General features: G+C 34.1%; 1 protein-coding gene across 2 annotated transcripts in view; it reads left to right on the forward strand.

The window, feature by feature from the left end:
• LOC135130698 (LIM domain transcription factor LMO4.1) overlaps positions 1–20,883 on the forward strand; it is a 330,823-nt gene extending 309,940 nt beyond the window's left edge. For both annotated transcript variants that reach the window (XR_010280834.1, XM_064058137.1), the window contains one exon: positions 19,929–20,883. The gene's annotated coding sequence lies outside the window, so the exon portion shown is untranslated. The remainder of the gene's footprint in view (positions 1–19,928) is intronic.
• The last annotated feature ends 2,326 nt before the right edge of the window (positions 20,884–23,209 follow it).

Raw genomic sequence — 23,209 nt, forward strand, 5'->3', positions numbered from 1 at the left:
AACAACTCAAATGGAATTATTTTATCCAGTGTTTTGTAGGACAAATTAAACGGAATAAATCCCAAATTTATCAATTTATTAGTGCAGCACATGAATCCCTCCACGCAATTCCTGGTCGTAGTTCCCGATCCCGTCAAACGAGCCATCTCCGACTACAACCCGTATCCAAGGAGCCCGAGATGAAGCCCTTCGAGCAGCTCGTCTTCCTCAACACCTCCATCGGTAGCATCGTGACACGTCCTGGGAGCCCGTCAAGCTAGGGATTTACTCACTCATTAATCACTGAACAACGCGAATTATTTTATCCAATGTGATGATTAGATTATGTTGCTAATGCCGGTAGATTTTAATGAATTTTTATTACTGAAATCTCATTAAAATTCTATGTTCTGCTGCGATTAGATGAAAAAACGACGGCCTGCTTGTTCTTATCATGTGATGATAAGATTTGCCATTAAAACAACAGCAGCTGGACCGAGCACTAATTGCAAAATACGATCTTTAAAGTTTTTTTACAGTGAATGGACGTGATGCAACGATTTGAAAAAAATATTGGCTGATAGCCCTTCTTTACCTCCACAAATACTTCACTCAATAAAAGCTTTAAAGTGATATGGGGAGATATAATAAAATAAAAACCAATTTCCCATGTTAGTTCCCTATGTCCAAACTTGTATACAAATTTGTTCGCTGCGTTTGCTCGCTCGTCACTATATTATTACAAATACGATTATATAGGAGTATTTATTTCGCTGTTAGGTATAATTTTTCTAATAAGACGTTTCAAGTAGTAAAGTAATTTTTCTGTTGTGTAATAATAATAATAATAAATATATGTATATATCAACATTCAACATATATCAATAGACCGCGAGGAAGTGACACACCGAACTGCACAAGCGAAATAATCATAAATAGATTGTATTGAAAATTAAAATGGTAAAGAAAATGGTATAAGCGTTTTTATTTGCGTATAGCAAAAGAAATAAGTAAAAAAGTCCGCTGCAACCACTGAAATATAAAATGCGATTTCCTTTTATAAACATAGGTATATTTTACTTCACTGCGCTCCATAGTTGCTTTGCTGCAGTGATGTAAAGAAAAATCGTCGTCTTTGGTTTTATAAAAAAATATATATTCCAAGGAATTGACATGGGACTGGCCACTACGTTAGAACATTTTAGGAATGAACTACATCACAGAATTTTAACAGCCTGCGAGAAATGTAGTCAGGATTCAGTAAGAAAGTTTGTATAGTACGGAACAGCTTTGAATAATCATACTAATTTTTTTTTTTTTGTTATTTTTTGTCATTTTGTACCAGATGTTTGTTATACTCATTCAATGCCCAAACCGTCTTTATCTTTAAACTGGATTTTGTTTACAACAAACAGTACAGGAAACATTTTCAAAACTGATTTTCAGTTTGAAACCACCTTATTATGTTCGAAGAACTAGTTCGTTAAAGCGAAAGGGGACGAATATTTAGAGTGATTCATAATCCAACAGATTGAAGCACTTGCGGGGTTAAACTTTGTCTCAAGTTCGCTGGTGGGTTTTCACGTTTTTGGCTTAATTTTTTGCGTAGTTAGAAGTTTTGCCTACAACTCGTTTTATAGTAGGGTAGTGCTAACTAAACACCAACTGAAATCAAGGCCTGCGCCATAAGCGCGAAAAGTGTATGATCCTTTATTGCTGCGATTTACTTGCTTCCTTGCGATAAATTTCGCCACAAGAGATATCACATTTCGGCTAGATTACTTGTATCGTTGGTAGTAAGGTGGCTGGGATACATATAAAATTAGCCGATTTCTAGAATTCATACTAGGTTTGATGCACCGTACTAAATTTAACAATATTGAACTATCAATTTTGTTATTTACAAGTTATGAAAAAACAGTACAGCTTAAATTATCCTTCTGCACTCTAATGACTTGTGAAATAGGACTTCTAGAAATTTGCGCTGCACTTTTTGTAATACAATTTTTTGGAGATTATAATGATGAAATCACACAAGAGAGCAGTATTCGAGTGTGGATCGAATAAGTGAATTATAAAGTGATTTTAAAAATTTTATATACCTTAACTTATTTCTTTGCAATTTCTCAAGACGAAATCTCATGTTCTGTATAATTTCTCAATTAAGTTATTAAAATAACTATTAAAATCAAATCAAGCACCAAATACAACTCCCGAATCGTCGAAACATGTTTTCCAGTAATGGATCTATTGTTTGTAGCATTATCATAAAGATTAAAGCAAAATAGTGTAAAACGTATGACTGCACATTTATCGATATTTGAAGATATGTTAATGTTAACTCACGCCACTCTTGAAGAATTTCAAGTGTATGTTGTAATATATCACGATCAGCAATTGTTACTATCTCACAATACACTTTTATAGTATCAGCATACATGGGCGAATTCATGCGCTAAACATAAATATGAAAATATAAGAAATATAACAAATCCATTTAAATTTACATGTTTCCTGTTAGATAAGTACGATTTGAAGAACTCAAGTAATGCACATGAGAAATCTAGTTTTGACATTTTATTCAACAATAGTTCATGATTCGCTTTATTGAAAGCCTTAGACATATCTGCGTATATGACTGACATCTATTTGGCCCCTGTTGTACAAAATATTAGCAATTGTTTGCGTCATACGTGTTAAATTTATTAACGTCGATGGAACACAAAAAAATGTGTGCTGGTTGTCTGACAAAATATTTTTTAAATCAAAAGATATTTGCTTGTGGATCAAGGTTTCAAACACCTTAGAAAAATTAGATATAACAGATATTGGTCGATAGTTAGACACATCAGAAAAGTTGTCTTTCTTAAACATAGGAATTACTCTGATGTCTTTCTATGTCAGGATACCGCGACGACTTAATCGAGAGTTGGAAAATATAAAAGTAGTGGTTTAACAAATACAAGGTGACTGCGAAATACATGCAAAAAAAAAATGGGGAATAGCTCACAATATGATTATGTCACTGGCAAAAATTCACGGTCCTAAGTGGTAGCAGTGTCTAGAAAAAATTATTTGAAATTAAATGTAAATTGTTATACGCGCCGCTGGTAATGTTTCGTGACCTACATAATTACTGCAATGAATGGGTAGGGGACTCGGAGTAAGAACCAAAAAAGTATCTTTATCAGGCACTTTTTTAATCGCAACGTGAAAAACACGAAAAGGGCCAGTCATTATCGAGCGGTCGTTGAAATCGGTGTATGGTCCAGTTTTCCAATGCAGAGTGTGTCGATATGGTGGTACAGCATCTCCGGGATCATGGTACCTTCAACCTCAAACTCACGATCGTGGTCGTGATGGGACAGAAAGAAGAAATTGGATTTTCGCAGCTTGTAGTGCATCCTACATTAAAATAACACGGTCACATCCATACCATGTTGACAAAGTGCACGGTTTGGAGCTCGCTGATTGTCCACGTTGTGTAACTCACTTTTTGGCCGATGGAACTCCACATAGTCGTCAACAAGTACGATTTCAAAAGACGGTTTTCGAGAAACGTGTATTGGTTGGATGAAACAATTCGTTTGTGGAAATCAACAGTGTCCAGAAATTATCGAAGAGCTTCAACAAGTGAAAGTGGCAGCCGCTACTCCGGTGCTTTTTTACCTATCAACAAACCTCTTGCGATGCTCTGACGCCTGCATTGCTAGTCAAGGACAACATTTTTAACATTTCTTGTAAAAAGGTAGTAGCATTCTAATTTGCTCTTATTTCTGTTCCAATAAACAATGTAAAATCGTTGTGACAAGGACCAAACATCCGTCAGAACCAAAATTACCAAAAAACTTTCACATTGACCTTTAACGATGAATGAGTAAATGAATGAACGAATGATAAGCAGCAAAAAGTCGGTTTTACTTTTAATTGAAACTGAAAGTGTTTAGGTCGTTTTTATTCGAACGTTTTTCCAACTCTGTTTACAAGGTGGCTCAGTGCCTTCGTATCGAGGGTGGTTCATGGGGGTTTTGCCCCATTCGATTTTTAATTTGTTTTTTCTATATTTCGGCTCTACTAGGGTGGGGGATGCCGTGGTTGAAATATTTGCACTTATTTCGCAGTCACCCTGTATTGCGCCACAATCTTTAACAAGAAATGATGATATTTTATCACTACCCGCCTTTAATTTTTTTATCAATTTAAAAATTTCTTCTTTATCTACTTTATATTTATTAATTGATTTATATTATGAGAAGCATTGCCATCTATAGAAGAGTTGCGCTCTGACGTGTAAACGGAAGTAAAGGGTTCTAATCGAAAATATATTTATTTCTAGTTTTAAACACTTGAAACAAAGTTTCGTCGCACTCGCACACTTGACGTCCCCTTTCGCCTTAAGAAATAAATAAAAAAAACATAATAACGAGGTTAGCATGATTTGCATTTAAAACTTTAAAATTGCAGATAACGGGGAATATAATTATTAGGCCCGATTTCATTATGTCATTATCTGCTGACCTGTCCACCAAGCAATAAATTATGCAAATTAAATTATTCTTCGCACAAGTGCGTGCGTGGTGAATTAATGGAGTATCATAATATTAGGATTATACAGAGTCAAAGTTAGCTATGAATGAAAAGTCGCTTGTGCTTAAACCAATTTTTTCTGATTTATAAAATAAAAATTGCCATTGAATTTAGGTCCAAAAAATATGTGTTACATCTTGTTGCTTTTAAAATATTTAGGATCAAATTTTAAAAAATAATATAAGAATACTTAGTAAATTGGGGATTTGATTTAAAATTAATATAATTTTTTTGTTTACTTAACTAAACATGCAACTCCAAGTGTTTTTGCCGTGGATGGACGGCATCACTTACCGTAGTAATGTGAAAATATCGCAAAAACAAATTAAAAGTCGAATGGGGAACCCGTATGAACCACCCTTGATCCGATGCCACTGATCCACCTATTAAAGAGTAGGTGGAAAAACGTTTGAATAAAAACAATGTAAACACTTTCAGTTTCAATTAAAAGTAAAACCGACTTTTTGCTAGTATTATTCGTTCATTCATGCATTCATCCATCATTAAAAGTCAGTGCGAAATGTTATTAGTTGTAGAAACAAATGGTGGTCCTGACTTTTTATTCTGACGAATGTTAGCTCCTTGCCACGATTCCACAATGTTTATTAGAACAAAAATAAGAGCAACTTAGAATACTACTACCTTTTTTTCAATAAATGTTGAAAATGTCTTTGACTAGCAATACAGGCTTCAGCACATCGCAACATGTTTGCACGGACACGTAAAAAATTCAATTACAATTAGAGATACATTTGTGTCGCTCTCGCACTGGGTCATATTTTTTTCATTTATTGCAAAGGAATATTTTTGATTTTGTTGTGGACGTTATAAAATAATCGTGAGATAAGTTTATGATTTTATTAATTGTTAAAATCAACGGAAAAATCTAAAGTGTTCGGTACATTTCCAGTTTCTTCATTGTTTGCAAAGTTTGGCGTGGTAAGGGGTCAGATAGGGTGGGCTAGCAATTATATTGCTTTCGCGCGTTCGGCTTCAGATAAGGGTATTGCATGTCGGACATAACAAGTGCGGTCTGCAAAGTTCGTTTTAATCATCGTTATCTGCGTTTTGGTGCAGTGGAGAGTCGTCGGTGTTGAGTTATCGTATTCGGGCAGCAGGAGATGATCCCCTTAAACTCGCAGTCAATCACAGGAAGTGCGCGGCTCGCTGCTTAATTCCGGAAGTAGTCGTGCCGTCTCACTCACTCCCTGTTGCCTCCCTCGCGAAATAAAAACACTCGACGTCCGACGTCCTAATGGACCAGAACGAGATGCGATATGTTATTATATATAATGTAATGTAATTCAATTTGGTGGTCAGTGGCGGCGGCTGAGGCGGCGACTTTGTCGATTCTTTGTGTTTTTCGTTTTGGGTAAAAAATTACTCTTCCGAATATACAGCATACAACGTCAAGTATTCGCTAGTCTAAATTGTCTTGTAATGTTCTAATTATGGGAAGACATAAAAACATTGTCATGTAGCCAAGGAAATAAAGAAATCGATTGATGATTTTCTCTGATTTTCTTAAAATAAACTTTGTTTTTGTCGTTCACGTTCTTTGTCGCAATTTTTTAATCATGTTGCTTCTGCTTCGTTACTTTTTGGTTATAATATTTTTTGTAAAAATGTCATATACATACTTACTATCTTTTGAAGAGGTACTTTACTTTCTAACTTGACATTAACACTACTGAATTTCCCTTACAAATTAGGCGTTGCAGGAAATTTCTCAACATATATTTCGTAAATACTAACATACTAACGTGTTAGACTTAGTATTTGTTTTTCTCGCTTTGCTTCTTTTAAAGAAATTTCGTAAATAACAAACGTTGTGTTAACTGACTTTGAAGGACACGCTATCTTCTTCCTCAGAACTGCGACTTCGTCGGGAATCTTTTATCATAATGAGTTGCAACTGAAAAAGTTATCAAGATGGCATTGCTTTTTAGATTGAAGAAGACGTACCGAAAAAAACCATGTGTTTTATTAATCCATACTGTTGTGTATAAATGACATTCCCGCGTTGTCAAATGACATTGATTAAATTTGAGGTTTATTGTAGATCTACTTCACAATGTCTACAAAAAATTAAGGCCAACTTCATGACTTTCAATTAAACACCGCATATGAACAGTCGTGGCTAGAAAACCCTCACTATGTTATATTCACGACTTTTTTAGACGTTAGTTTTTGTTGACTATCATGACTGACTAAGTTTTTTATTGTCACCTCTGACGTGTATCTTTTGTGTTTGTTAGTTTGCTACTTTTTATCGTGTTTTTCTGATCTTCTTTTTAATCAAGTAAAATTTTAAAGGCATTAACGTCAAATAATTGCGATCAGTTCCCTAAAGATTGGTCTGATCTAAGCCCGGACCAAATAAGTTTGAGAATTACTAGCATATGGGTTACAAACCGATGGTTGTAGACAAACAAAATCTTAAGAACATGTCGTTGCAACTATAAATACTTTTGTAATAAAATTTATTCGAATTTTAAATTCTAGTGAAGATGTAACATTTGTGTATCTCCACAAAACATGGGTTTACCAAAACGATTCCTCCATTCGTCGTTGGCTATACAGTTCAAATTTGAAAAATAATCTCAACAAAATTACAAGCAAAAGCTCAAGATTCACAGTCTTGCATGCGGGTTGTCATTTGGGCTTTTTAGAAACATGTAACTTTTTATTAAATTCGAAAAATAACGACATAGATTACCACAAAACGATGGACGGGACTCTTTTTCAAAAATTAGGTGATTGGTAGCATATTCCAGCTTTAAACAAATTGCAACGAAAAGGTACCGTGGTAATGGACAATGCACCACTATTCGGTGCAGTTACAAAAACCACCCGGACTTTCTAGCAGAAAAGCTAAATACAGGTGACAACACAAATCGTCATAAAAAATGTCCCTTTTCTCAAGAAACTTTAGCATAGTAAGGTTACCAACCAAGTTACTAGATTTCCATTTCCTGCTGCGGTCTAAAAAGGTCGTGACTGCATTATAGACCAATAATTTCACGTGATAGTCAGTTCTTATCTAAAACGATAGTGAATGGATAATAAAAAGAAAACAAGCGCATGGAGCTATGGATCATTCCGTTTGTTTTGAATCTCCGGATACAAGACTGTTTCTGAAGGGTAGCGTCAAAAGATGTCTGCGCGATTTAGTTGATTTAATTAAAAAGCAATTCATGTTGTCTTGTGTTTAATAGGGCGTTTAATTTTTGAATTTAATTCGACCCATTATACGTTTAAGCGGCGTAGTTGGGGGCGATCCGGGCCGTAATCTCGTACCTTTGTATGGGAGCGCTCCGGAGTATAAAAGCGAAACCTGTGTAAATTTCTAAAAACGGTATTCGCTTAATTAGCTGCGAGTCAAAGTTTAATTTTTCATCAAGTTGTTCGGCGGTGCCGGCAAACACCAAGTGGAAGCGTGACCGGGGGCGGCGCGGCGCGGCGCGGTGGCGGCTCACTTCATCTTTCTAATCTGGACGCCTAACGTATGCGGCTCGGCCCGGCCGGCACAAAGAGGGCCACATAAAGGCGTAGGTAATTGGGTCGAGTAATGAATAACTAACAGAGGGGAGCTGACCGCCGCCTCCGCCGGTGAATGCGTCCGATTGCCCCCGGACCTCCGCTAATGGCCGCCCTCGCTGCCCAGAGGGCGCTTCATAATTAAAAGACCGACGTCGACGGGATTACACTACTTTATTTATAGTCACGATCTATATTGCTAATTAACGTTCTCATTTTCAGCTATCAGACCTGTCAGAACGGCCTGTAATTACTCTGGAATCGGTCTTACATAAATCCGGGCCTCTTCGCTCCGCTCCGGTTTGATCGTTCCACCTGATCGTGCCCAGACCAAACAAACCCGCGTTTATTACTCATTCACACTTTACAGTGCCGTTAAACTGCACTTGTATTCTAATGTAAAGTCAATTGGTCACGTTTGTCATCGAAAATACCCAATAAATTACAGGCTGTGGTAGTATGTCTTCGGAAGGTACGTCATGTGCTTGTTTTCGTACCGCAATTATTGTTACTTTGGACGTTTCTATAAAAAACATTATTATTATTATTATTTTTTGTTGAGAATTTCGAATTAAATTGTATAAAATTTATACTTGTGACTTCGAGAAATTCATGATCTATTTTATAAATTCACACATTTTCCTATTTATTTTTGCCATAACTTTTTATACCCATTTTGAATACTGTTTTTTGTCATATATTGTTAAAATAAGCATAACATTATTTTGAAAATGGATTTCTTGTTTCTGCTGCCAGACTGAGAATAACTTCCTCAACAGTAAACCACAAAACGTGAAGATTTGTTGAATTTTGGTCAAGAAGAAGTTATATACCTCATCCTGATTACTATGTCTATTAGTGGATTTCTTAAAATTATTTTTAAGGCAAATTTTCTAGTAGCAATGAAAGTTATGATTATAATGGTGAGCTAAAATTTTTCAGTTTTCAGTCATTTATATGAGATATATTTGATTCGGTTCAAGCAATTCATACGAATATTGTTTTTTACAATTTTTGCAGTTGTTAATTTTTACTAAAATCTCAGCTGCACTTCAGGTCCTTTGTTATTCTTCGTTTTGTTAACATTTCCTGGTAAAGGTCATTCTCTTGTCAATAATTAATTGTTCTCTTTTTTATTTCATTTTTACGAGAAAAAAATTGCAGTCCTGAGCACTTGGGTATAAGTAAGTTTTGATAGACAACGTTCCAAGCTGTGGCTTGTGATTTGGATTATTCGAATCGTTGACCGATAACTGCTTTGAAGAGATTGACTACAGCTGGAGATCAATCGGCATAATTTATTAATTATAATGACTCTCAGTTTTTATTCGTCGTGCTGCAGATGTCTTGAAATTTGTTTTCAAGCCTACGAATGAAACTAGAGCAGTTTTTCTATTGCTATAAAGAATGTAATAAACGTACAAATTTTGTCTCAATTAATTTTCAGTTTATTTGAAAATTACGAGCATACCATCTACTGAGAAACACTTTTGAATGATGTGTTGAGATTTCATGTTAAATCCAGGATCTTTCATGATGTTAACAAATTGCATAACTTATATTTTTATGCAAAATAAAGTTTCCAAAATGTCCAAATTTCGTCATCGTTTTGACTTCTGTTGTTTACTAAAGTAAGATGTTTGTATTTTCCCCAAATTCAATCTGACAATTCAAAGGAATCAGTTTTGTTTTTAATATTTATGAAATTTCGTTGTATCAGACTGTCCAGACTTTTTTTGTCTCCCACTTTTCAATGTAAATGTCGTTGGTTCATATTCCAGTATGAGGCTTCTGACATCACTATTTTTCATGATTTATCCATGTTTGATAATGAATTTATTTTTGATCATATCTGGTAATATTTTTAAATACAATAAAGAGTGAGAAGTTTGTTGCCTTCGTAACTTCAGATTCATTATTAATATTATTACTGAAACATTCAAAGTGTGACTATTTGAAAGCATCTGGAATCATCGGAAACCTTGAACTAAGAAATCGGCTAAGATTACACATGTCAGTACCTAATCATTTTTATGTTTAATACTGGGTATTACATAATCGTCCCTACTTTACCTTTATATATAACATAATCCATATGTAACTGGAATTTCATTTTAAAATGGAAACTAATAGATATCCAGTTATTGAAAGACTTTAGCGTTCTACAATCCTCGAAAATGTGGTAAACACTATTTAAATCTTTGCTTTTGTTCAAAATTTATAGTCCATAGCATTTAAACTTCTCGCAATATTAAAATCCCCTCTGTCCGAGACACATCGTTAATTGTTTTTATTGTGCATACTCGAGGGCAGCTGCAAGCATTACATCAAAGTCAAAAACTTAATTTCCTATCCGTCTTGCGCAACTTATTATTTTCTACATGTTGCGGTCATTTTCTATATATTTTGATTGATGACGGAAAATGAAGCTTAACGACATATTTGAATGGCTTTAATTCGCTGTGAATAAAAAGTTCGTGGGAATTTTAGGGGAATTGTTTTGTTATACCTGCAAACAGCCCCTTCTAGTGTGAAGTTAAGTGAACTAAATGTTATATGAACGCTTAGAAAAGGTATTATGAGTTAATTGATATCATTAATAATGACAGGATGCTAAAAAATAGCACGATACAATCATTGACAGACAGTTTCTTCAAAACTGAATTTTTCGATATTATCAAAAACATAACAATTACCTTATGGATCTTAACAATAAACATTTCCTTTTTTGTTGCAATTACGAAGTTTGTAAGCACTTAAGTACAGTATTGGCAGCTGAATTTCATTACTGTTTCATATTACATGCACGGAAAATGTATGGATGTTTGCTGTTTATCATGAATATGTAAATGCTGCATGGAAGTTGCAAATGGTTTGTTGTTTCTTTTCCATATTGATATTGTTAATAAAAATTCCTCCGATTCATACTGGTAGTATAATTGACTGATTGATTTTATTCATTAATTTTTCATATGTTTTTTCTTTCTCCATCCAAACCATTTTAATAACTAGTTTGTTGACTTTTGTGTGCAGTATAATTGGGATTGTAGATAAACATTTAGGGTCTGTTTTTCTGTAGCTCGTTAACTTTTACTCCAGTTAATTACGAAGGAAATCAATTGTTACGCAATTATTGTTTCGGTAAATAAGCGCTGGTTTTCAGTTAAACAATGAATGAAAAATTAACCCTAGTATTGAAAATGGTGATACGACATAATATACTTCGGTAGAGCAAACAGATTGTTATTCTAGTTGTAACTTAAACACCACTAGGTGACAAAACGAGCCGTTTCTGATGTTAATGGACAATTTATATTTTACTTTAACTTAAATCTGGTAAGAATGTTAGTGTTAAAATCTCTACAAAGAGACGTAACCGTTCCGTATCAGTGATCACTGATCATAAAAAAATTCTAGATTGTGAAATCAGTACTTATCTGACATCAATCTAAACTTGATGACGTTTTCAGCTAAATACCCGTTACCTTCGCATGTATTCTATTTGCTAGATGTGTGGATTGTGAGTCAATAACGCTAAAAGTCAAAAAGAATTTTGTGCAGGTATTTTAAATAATAATCTGTCGAAGTGGTTACTTGAATTTAGGTTCCTATTGCTTCTAAGTTCATCTATTACGGTTTCCTTGTTATTTTCGTTTACAATAATTATTTGTACGCATATTTAAGCAAATTAAAAATTAGATCAGAAATGACAAATTATAACTGTTTTTAAAAAAGCTAACCACTGACTTTGAAATACTCTGCTACCTCCGATAGTGCATTTCAAATCTGTTTAGCACTTTCCAAAACCAATAATGTCCCACCGTGCTTTAAAAGTTCCTTTGCTAAAGCATAAGATAATACCCTCTTAATACGCAATTATAACAAAACGAAAGGTTGACACCTACTAAACAGACTTATAACGTTATTAATAAGACACTTAAAAGTTAGAACCACGTTACAACTAAGTCGTCTCAAGTCCTGCTTTCAGTAAGTGTAAGGGTCACTAAATTTTTTAAACTTTTTTACATAGGGAGGGTGGCTCAACTTGGGAGATCATTTACTGGCACGATATTCAACTCTTCTAAACCATAATATCTTTAGTATAATATTGGAAACATTTACTTATGAGAAGTATGATATATCTAACTGGCTTTGTTTGCATTAGTAATTATTTATAACAAATCATTGATGTGCATCCATTTAGACAATGTTAGTGTGTTTGGTAATAAATTATTATTATTTATTGAATACCCATTAATAATTTGTCATCATCAGAAATAAGGACCCTTAGATCCGTTTCCCTCGTAATAAACTGACAATTTAGTGTGAAGCGGTACATTTTTCAATTTTCAAATATGACACCTATTACTTAAAGCGATTAGATTAAGTAAAATTTGTTCACACTGTATTAAATGATTGGCATAAATGTTAGTATCGGCGTAACAACTTATTTTAGAATTAATAATGAATAATTATGGTCGTAAAATGGAACCCTAAGGAACACCACTGGTTACTGCTGCAAAATCAAAAACTGCACCATCGACTTTTAACACAAAATATTCAAATTTTAGTAGAAGGCTTTTGATGGGACCCTCATTAACATAATTGAAAAAAGGTTTTACTGGTTGAGTTAGAACAGATTGTGTTTTCGTATTCGGTACCATCAGTTGACAATTTAAGAAGCAACGATAAATCCGGTATTCTGCATTGTTTTCAATTTTTACTCCATGAGTGGAAGCAGTAGTAATCGAGTCCGTCGAACGAATGGCCACTTTTATATTTTCTCGACGCTTCATGACACCTAGAGTACGAAAAAAGTACTCTCCGTCCGTCCGTCCGTCTCTCTGTCTGTCTATTTGTCCGTCGTCTGTGTCGATTTTTATTAGACACATAATAGTTTACTGGAACGATTCTTGTTAAATTTTGTATGTATGTTAGGAATGACATGTAGATGGTAAAATGCTAACCAAAATTCCAATCATCTCCCACGTTTCAAAGGGGAACTAATTAAGTAAATGAAAAATAATAAATAAATAATATTTTCCACCTGCTTCTATGATATTATAGACGCGTTTCTTCATAGAATTGACCAAGTGGATAAACCCCAAATTCTCCCAAGCCGTCAAGATACCATCTTTGAATTCATTAACTGTTGTGTACTGCTTCCCATCTTTGTAGACCTCTCGTACAAGAGAACCCCATACATTCTCAATAAGGTTGAGATCCGGGATTTTCGCAGGCCATGGTAGCAAAGCTATATTTTCTCACTGAAACCACGTTTTCGATTAATTAAACACATGAATTGACGTATTATCTTGCTAAAAAATCACTTTGCTCTCTTGAAATAGGTTTAAATGTGGTTTGATGTGCACTTCCAACACATTTTGATAATCCAGAGAGTCATTCGATTTGAAATAAATGCTAAGTTAGTATTTCGTAAGCTACTAAAGGCACCCCAGACCATAACATTGCCACCTCTTTGGACTCGTTTCGATAAGTATTTAGGTTTTTTCCGTAAATCATGGCAATAATATCTAAAACCACCAGGACCATCAAGATTAAATTTCTTTTCATTCGAAAAAACTGTCTGGAACCATTCTTCATTTTTTCGTCTGCATTTTTCTGGTCCAATCACGACGTTTTTGAATATGTTCTTTTGTTAACATTGGTTGTTTCTTATATTTGGCATATTTAACATTTTTGTCATTAGCCAATACTCGCAAAACTGTTCTTTTGTGAACAGGAAGTCCTAGGATCGTCTTTATCCTTTGGGACGATATGTTATCCTTTGTAGCCAGAGTTACAATGGATCATTTCGCACGTGCAGTGAGTTTTCCTTTTCTTCCACAATTTTGTGGTTCATTTTCATTGTATTTCTTCCTTACAAACTTGGACATTGTCGTCCGATCTCTTCCAATCTTTCTTCGTATTTCCGCAAAACTCAAACCTGGTCATAGAATGCCTCAATCTGTCATTTTTCACGTTCTATTAGACCGTTTTCTTTGTCCATGATGAAAGACAATTATTGTAGCTTAGCCAAATATATTTCGACACTTTGCCAGTTCTAACAAACAATTGCATATCGTACAAATAAACAACAATTACGCATATTACGTTTTTCTAATTAATTTTTATACAAAAAGTGATGCGTGATAATTTTTTGTCTCAAAATTTCTTGACACAATTGAGTTTTCACAGATCAGAAATTAATTGATGCAAAAATATCACTGAAAAAAGCATTTTTGCTTCCCGAGCGTAAGCAAAGGAAGTATTGTAATCCAGTCCGTCGCGTCGGCCAAATCTCTACATTTACGTTTTCTCGACCTTTCATGACCCCGACAGGACGAAGAAATAGGTCTTCCGTTTCCCTCTGTCTGTCTGTCCATCTGCCCATCTGTCTGTCTGTCTGTCTGCCGTCACAGATTTATATTAGACAGATAATCTCCGAAAGTACTAAGCCGATTGTTGTCAAATTTTGTATTTTTATTAGGAATATCATGTAGATAGTAAAACGCTAACCAAAATTTCTCTAATCATCCCCACCACTAATGCGATGACGTCACTTCAAAATCCCGTAAAATCCGAAATAAGGTATTTTTAGGCAACAAAAAATTCTTCATTTACGTTGTATCTTTCGTTTGTTTATATGTGTTACATACTAAATATTACTCTGAATGCTCGCTGTAACGTTTTGTCTGTTTTCGGCGATAGTGGCTTTGTATTTATTCGTTCCACATCACATGACGTGATAGGAGCAAACTTAAGTATGTTAAATAAACTTTTAATTCCTTTTTCCCCATTACCAATTTAGCTTTTTGAATCGCTTGTGACGAACTTCTGTCAAATGACATAATAACCTAAAAAAATAATAATAATTAATTACAGGTTGAATATAGTTTACTCACTTTTTTTTAAACAGGTTGAGGTAAAATTTTTGACTTTCCCTTATAAACTTCCACCCTTAAAAGAGGTTTGGTACAAAATTTTTAGCATGAGATATCAAAACATCTACGTTTTTCATATTTATGCCGAATTTTTTCGGTCAAGAAGAAGATCACATACCGTCTGTTTAGTAGGGTTTTCCAAGAAGTTTGCCCATCTTTATTGTACCAACAACCAGTCGCAGTCTCTGTACATAACCAAATATGTCTAAAAGTCGTTGCGCAACAAAAAAATAACAACAAATTCTGATATTCATAGTTTTAAGTATTTATGTGTAGGCGCTTAGAAGGCGAAATGCGCACTTAACATATGTGTTAGGCAGTTTAACCCTAAAAATAATGTTCATGCTAACTCTATTTCACTCAAAAATCATTTATAGCAAGTTTGGTTAACGTGCCTGAAAATATGAATGAAAATAGTCCGTTTTGCGAAAAATTCAGACCTTAATCATTAATATCGGAACAGAGGAGTTACATTGACTCATTAATAATTTGAAGACTCATTAATCTCAATAAAACCTAAAAAATATTTGCTAAATAATGTCGTTCGAAGAGTTCGGTTTATAAGCGGTGCACTTTGGGAAATGGCTGGATGCTTGAATAAGACGCCGAAGTGAATGGCATTGGAAGTTTTTATTGATATAATCCTGATGAACCCATGTGAGGTTGTCAGTGGCCCTCATTGCCCATTAGCGAGATTGAACCCTCGCTCTTCCCTGTCCCGACTTCCTGCCCTCCCCCTCATCTTGTTCCCAGCGAAAGAAATTGTTTCCTGTATGTTGGGAAATGAATTAATGCATTCTGAACATACATTATTGATTACTGTTAATGTAAATGCCTCCAACTACCTAATCGTAATTTGTAAATTGAACCACATCGAATTTCAATTAACGGAAAACAGCAGACGAACCGTTTCTGAAAAATGAAATTGGATCCGAACGAGATTAAAAAGTCCTTCTCTGCGAAATTGATATTGTACCACTTTATGATAATCGCGTTTGTATTTATGGACCATCCGTTTTTTTTCTTCTTTAATGTGGGTGCTTCGTTGAGCTTATGGACGGCTTTTCCCGTTATTGAAGGAGGGACGACATTTTTCTGGAATTAATTAACTCGGCGATGGTGGGTTTGGTGCACACACGTGCCCGTCCGCTGCTAAATATGGGTATTTTTATATAATTATATCAAGTGTTTTGTCTTGTTATCATTTCATTAAGGAACGTCGTCCTGTGTAATTTGTTAAAAGGGAAATTAATTATAAATTAAGCTGATATGACACAAAGGGTTAATATTAGCTAATTCCGCTAAAATTATACATATATCTTTGTTTCTACAAACATTCATTAGCAATTTCGCAGCGTTGTTAATGTCAAGTAGAAACAATTGCAAAGATAATACCCGCTCGGGGTGCAAGAATGGGTAAGAGGCAGAGGCCGAAACAATTTCAATTCGGATTCTCAACGATGTTTACTTTCCATTAGGTACTAAAAGTGTCGATATCGTGCACAAACTGACTAGAATCACTACGCATTAATTTAGATTACTTTGTGCTGAGTACACAACTCACTTTGCGCTGCTATCTAGGTAGGCGTTGCTTTCTACACAAGACTAGACTAGTACGAACACCAAGCCATTATGCTGCCCTCTAATAACAGACGAATAAATTAATTTCGTTAATGAATTTACATAGGCGCTCTGGGCGCTTGCGACCGCGATACCGAATTATCTCAGTTTATTCATCTAAACAGCCCCGCGATGACTAATATGCTTTACCGACACAAAATCTTACTGCCTGCTTTCCGCCACGATAGAACGTGTGACGAATGAAAACAAATTTTACAAAAATTATTACTCGTTTTGGGTTAGTATTTTTTCTTGAAACGAAATTATCATTAAAGAGCGGATTTTAGGCTAAAAAAAAGCTAAAATAGGCCCTAAAATAGACAATAAGACGGGGATTTAGACCCAAAAAATGGCAAAATGGGTGCTTTAGGCAAGTTTTAGGAAAAATAAATTTTACGCAACGTCTGGTTTTCTTTGAGATCTATTATTTTACATAATCAGCGATCCGAATCGGCAGAAAAATCTTTCCTTTTGTCCGTTAGGACATTTTTATACCTAGCTCTCAACATCTTTTTTGCCTTTCCAAATTGCGATCAATTTGAAAATTTAAATTGAAAATCAAAGACTAACTTTCAATACACTCCTAATAACAGTTGAAGTGTGCATTTTTCTATTAAAATTTTTGCCCCTATTTTTCAAAATGATTTAAGATTTTTTCGTGGCATTATCAGCTCCAGCATTATGGTTAATTAATTCTATCACAACATTGTAAATCATATAGACCAAACATATGTGACTAATATATAATATACGTATATAAATAAAATTTATATGCGTAGAAGTGACAGATATGACTCAAAAAAATTCTACTGCATCATGTTGGTGGACTTCGTATGAATTTGGAGTCAGTTAAGAAATTATGAACGTAATAATGGACTCCTTTAAGTGCAAATGATTTTATAATGAGTGAAGCTTACTTTAAATACTAAACACTGTAATGTGTTAAGTCTATATCTCATGGCTGTTGCTGTTGGAGAAAAAGAATTACATCTCTACACATTGCATATTCATGAAGATAATTTTTAATGCAAAATGAGAAACTTTGAATGGATAAGTTAAGTGAACGTGATTTTGATAATACGGTGATGACGTTTAAACCATTTGTCAGAGATACTGAAATAATCCCAGACTGGGGGTCACTTGGATATACGTACGTATATTAGACTTGTCTTTTTTGCATTCTTTAGTTTCACACTTCCTGTAATTCTGAGTCGGAGATATTTTTCGATTCATATAAAAGATTTCTTCCAATGTATCAAATAATTTTTTGTAGATTGCTAAGTTTTCGAACTGTCGTGGTATAAATATTGTGAATACAGATAGAATTTAACATGAAAAAAAGCGAGCATGCTTAAGGCCGGACGGCCAAAGTTGCGATCGTAATTCTAAGTAATATAATATAAGGAACGTTATTTCGATAGAACTTTCCTCGTCGCTAAAGTACAGTCGAACAAATGTAGGTTCGAAAAATTATGAAATTTAACTTTGAGAATTTTTTTATGATAACCCCTATGTTGCATATATTAATTTTTATGCGTGGATTATTAAAGTACAGGAAAAAAAAGCATCGCATGCTTATGTTTCTAGGAGGTTTCCATATAAATTTTTTTTAATGACGTCAACATTTTGGCAAGGACACGTAAATCAATTTGAATAAGTGCAGTGTAATACTGTTAATAACAACACCGTATTCTCAAATTTTGAAGCAAATGGGATGGGAAATAAAACATTCATTAATTTTTTTGAGTCGCCTGGTATAAGCAATTCAAAAAAATAATATCAGTGCATTGATAAACCGCAAGTATGGACTTAATTTTAATATTGTGCATATTTTATCAAAACGGATAAATTTTGATTAACCATTTACTATGCTTACGATAACAGTAAAACGTTTGTTAGACTCCATTGTAAAATGTTGTTAGGTATACAACTTTGAGTACAAATGGATAATTAAGTTATTTTATAAAATTTAAATAGCATTTATTATTGTAAAAATTGAAGATGACGTCAGATCATCGTTGGTGTGGATAATCATCTACATGATACTCCTAACATACATATAAAATTTGACAATTGGTCCGTTAGTTTAGGACAGACGGCGGACAGACAGACATACGGACGCACGCATGGACGGAAACTGGAGATCAATTCATTTGAATTATTCGACATATGTATTTGCAATGTGTTTTTAAAAATCAATTAAAGGTTTTGATTTTTCTTTTGGGAACTCCACATTGAAATCGTCAGTCAAAATTATCCGTAATTGATGTAAGTACAGATTGAGCAGTGTTCACCCTAACCTGTTGTTGTATAGTGGCAGATTTCCATGGATGAATTCATGATTTTATTTATACTTGGATTAGGTGAGAGGTAAATGGCAACCATTATAATTATTTGTCCGTTTTCCGCTACACAAATTTCTCCAACAGATTTGTTATAGACATATGATTGTGAATGATTAAATTCGACCGTGCACTCGATAGTTACCCATTCGATCGGAGACAAATTAAGGGAGTTTTAAATTCAACCTATTTAAATTTACTGTGGTTTAGTTAAGGCCACATGACAGAATTATTAAATTCGGCCTGAAGAAAACGACCGAGGAACACCAGTGCAGCAATGCACAGCTGCCTTACCCTGGTTCCCTCGGTTCTCAACCCGAGTTTGCTCGAATGAGCGTTTCATCCCGAAGCCTGACGGATCAAACGTTTTCATTTTAAAATTGTGTGCAAGATGCGCCTAAGGAAGTTTTCATTTCAAAAAATGTAGACGTTTAAAATTGTCCTTTGAGAACATTAAAATAATGTCAGCTTTGAAAATTTTGAAGACTAATAAGACTTCTGAAGTAGCGTGAAGAACGTACAGGTTTTGCTGTAAACTATGTACTTATTTTATTATATCAGGTATCAGGTTTACAATAGCTGTATGGAACAATATTTTACAATTTAACTGCTCTGAAATCTTGGAAACGTTTTATAGTTATCCTAAGCATAGTAAATCGTAAACAAGATGTATCTATTTGTTTGACTTATTTTTTGAAAATTATATTCTTTCCATATTTAAAAACTAAATAAGACAAGGAATTAAAGGAGTTTTATGAGTGTCTTAGTTCTCTACCAGAATGTTCTCTACAAATTCTTCTTTCTTTTGTTTTTCTGCGTCCTGGTTGTTGGATGTCACTAACAAATGAACACATATTTTTGCGTTTGTTTGACTTGGAGTTTTAATGTGACGTTTATACTGGTGAAATTGTTTCAGGTTTGACGCCGCAACATACATCGATAATGGGACATCCCTACCTCCTCCAGAATAGTTTCCTGCCACTGGCTATGATGAATGAAGTCAGGTTTTCCTATGGACAACGAAACTTCTTGTACAGTGATAATCACGAGTGATGGGTTGCAAGTCCCGCTCTTTTTGTAAAATATGACGCGTGAAAGTCGGACTTCCACCGAAGCAGTGTACAAATTTTGTTAGAAATAAATATATAGTGTTATCCGAACTTTGTTATGCGAGAATTAACGGTCTCAAGCCATACTCTATGACGACGTAGCTAATGGGACTCAATTCAGTGTACTTAACATGTTGAAGTTTGTTGTAGAGCGCGAATGTGAGCGCGGATGTCAACCACTTTTTTATTGTGTAAATAGTTTTAAAATAAGGATTGCAATAAGGCGCTGATATTACAAGGGAAATAATGGAAAAAATGTAAATGATATTTATGTACATCACGTCGACGGATTTCACTTCTATGGAGAGATCCAGAGTTTTCCGCGATCTTGCCCCGAGCTGAAATTTTGTGATTATATTGTATAAATTATTGTATTATGGTTTTATTTCTCGTTGCTCTTGTTGTTACTAGTTAATATTTTTAATTATTCTTGATTGATATTTGTTTTATTTTGTGCACTCGAGAATCTCTCGGTTTTTTAACCCGGACATTGTTGTTCTTTAATTTGGAAATCTCTTGTTAAAAGTACTGAAGGAAAACTCCTCTGCTCATACAATGTTTACTTCGTTAAAACTTAAAATTGTGTGCAATAAACCAAAACTCCTGCCCCAAACACTCAGTCACATCTGTAATAAACTTCATCATTCTCACCTTGTTTCACTTTTAATAAAGGTCATACACTGAAATGATTTGCTCAAATATTTCTATATCAAAGTTTTGTTTCATTCTGTGTGCATTCCACAATAAAACGAATTTAATTCATTTTCGTGTTTTATTACCTCACCATTGTAACCCCTCAGATTAAGATTAAGTTTTTCTTTTCCTGCCAAGCAAATCATCACAACTTTTATTATAAAAAAGAAACGAGAAAACAGCCGTGTCTTAAAAACTTTCTTATTCAATCAATTACAGACAGACGTGATGTCCGATAAATCACCATTTCAGGAGCTATATAATGTTATTTATATACAGAGTATCAAATTTTATTATATTCATATTCGTTACAGCACAAAGTTGTTACGACTTTAATTTCGCTTAAAGATTTTTATTTAATTATGATAATTTGAAGACACAAGTTTAATGAATTCGTTATTTCTCTTACACAAAAGGAATTAGTAGCTGCTGGATCGATATGACTAATAGCTATCTTGAATTATGGAGCAGTACACTAGACTCAGTATGGGAACTACCGAGTGTTTCACGGAACAATACACGCAACGTTCTTAGCATAAGTACAATATTTAATACGATTCGTCTAAATTTATGTAGGTTGAGGATACATTTCGTCGTTATTTAAAATAATATCTATATTATAGGCAATGCTTAGTTTTAGTGTTCTACATAAATTGTAGTATAGTTTATACACATCGCATGCATCAAGCCAAAAGATAAATCGCGACTGTTTGTCAGACTGTGCGATAAATATGACGAATCACGTCTTAAAATAAAAATTTCTTTTTTTTCGCACAAAAAGTGAGAGCGTATGAAAAGCCGTTTGGAAAAAAATAATACTATTGTCGCATATAAGTAAAACATTTGTTTTAATTGAAACACCCATCTTGCGCAATAGTAATGGCATGTCCAATGAACGGAAACTTTTTCTGTGATTCCAGGTTTAATAAATCATATTTTCATAATTACTTCATTAAGTTAATATTTTTGCATACCCTTCGTTTTTGACGACAGAACATTAAATCTGTATTATACATTTTAAGTTTCTTTTATTGATACTTCGTTTTGCTTTTAATTACAAAAAGTCGAACATTTTCGTGTAGAAATATGGCTAAAGTATTTCAACAGAAATGATGCTCCAAATACAAATTCTACTTTTTTACATGTAATTATGTAGGTTTAATTGCGGCGTGCAGAACATTTAAAAACACATCAGTTAACAACAAAAGAGAAAGAATGTAGCTTATCGCGAGAAACGAAAAAGTACTAACTGATTTTATAAAAATTTTGATGGGAAATATATATGAAACTGCTTGAATGGACTACACTAAAACAATTTTCCGAAAGTGCATGGGTTTTGAAATGACGTATACAGTCCTTTATAATAATCATACTGAATTTAGTTAGAATTGGAATGATTAGATATTAACTAAAGTAAGCCTCCTGGTTCGGTCCGTTTGTTTGTTGACGATTTCATGAAACAGATATTCTGTGAAAAAAAAATACTGGGAAAATATTGTGAAATTTTTATTGTACCTTAAAAATATCATGTACATGGTAAAATGGAAAAAAATAGTTATTTTAATTTTTTGCTGTTTCCGGACGAGGCGACGACTAATGTGACCAAAGCAAATATTTTTGCAAAATACATACTGGGTTGCCACCATAGTAACCTGATTGACCAAAGCAAATAATTGCCACGGTAACTTTTTGGGGTTGAGTCCTAAAAAGACTCATTTTACGGACACTTTTGAGTTCGTAAAATAGCTGTTTTGGGGACCGTATACAAAAAAAATGTTTTTTCATCCGCCAACAAAAATTTAATGATGTCATATGGATATTCTGACTTAGAACTGCCATCAAAACGTTCTTTTTTTTATTTAATTTTGGTAATTAACTAATACTGATTTAATAATCGAATCGAACTCGGGACTTCGGGTCGGTGCGCCAGACGCTTATCCTATACTCCACGATTAGGATGATTTAATAATGATTACATACAGAATCGATTAAAATTCACTTGGTTAATATGGTTTTATTATGTTAGAATTCTGCAAAATGAATTACTTTTAAGTAGAGTGTGTGCATTTTCAGATAAGCACACCCATAAACTTGCGCAGCAAACGAAAATGAGTCAGGCCAAGTCTATTTTTAAATTTAAGTAGATAACTCGTTGTCAACACGTCATTCGTTAAATGTTTTTCGTAGTATTCACTTGTGTTTATATTTTTGTGTTATGTTCTTCTGCTATAAGTTGCGATTTAGAAAACAGTTCTTTTCAGAACTACTGTGATTATAATTTGACGTGTGAAAGTAAGTTCCGCCAGTGGTGGGATTCTACTTGTCAGATGAAGATGACTCACTGTGCTTATCTGTAAACGTACGGTCTCTATTAGCCCGTTTGACTTGCAAGTAA

This window comes from Zophobas morio, unplaced genomic scaffold (assembly GCF_036711695.1).
Source record: "Zophobas morio isolate AGI-343-1 ecotype UQ-CSIRO unplaced genomic scaffold, CSIRO_AGI_Zmor_V1 ptg000017l, whole genome shotgun sequence".
Classification (NCBI taxonomy): Eukaryota; Metazoa; Arthropoda; class Insecta; order Coleoptera; family Tenebrionidae; genus Zophobas; species Zophobas morio.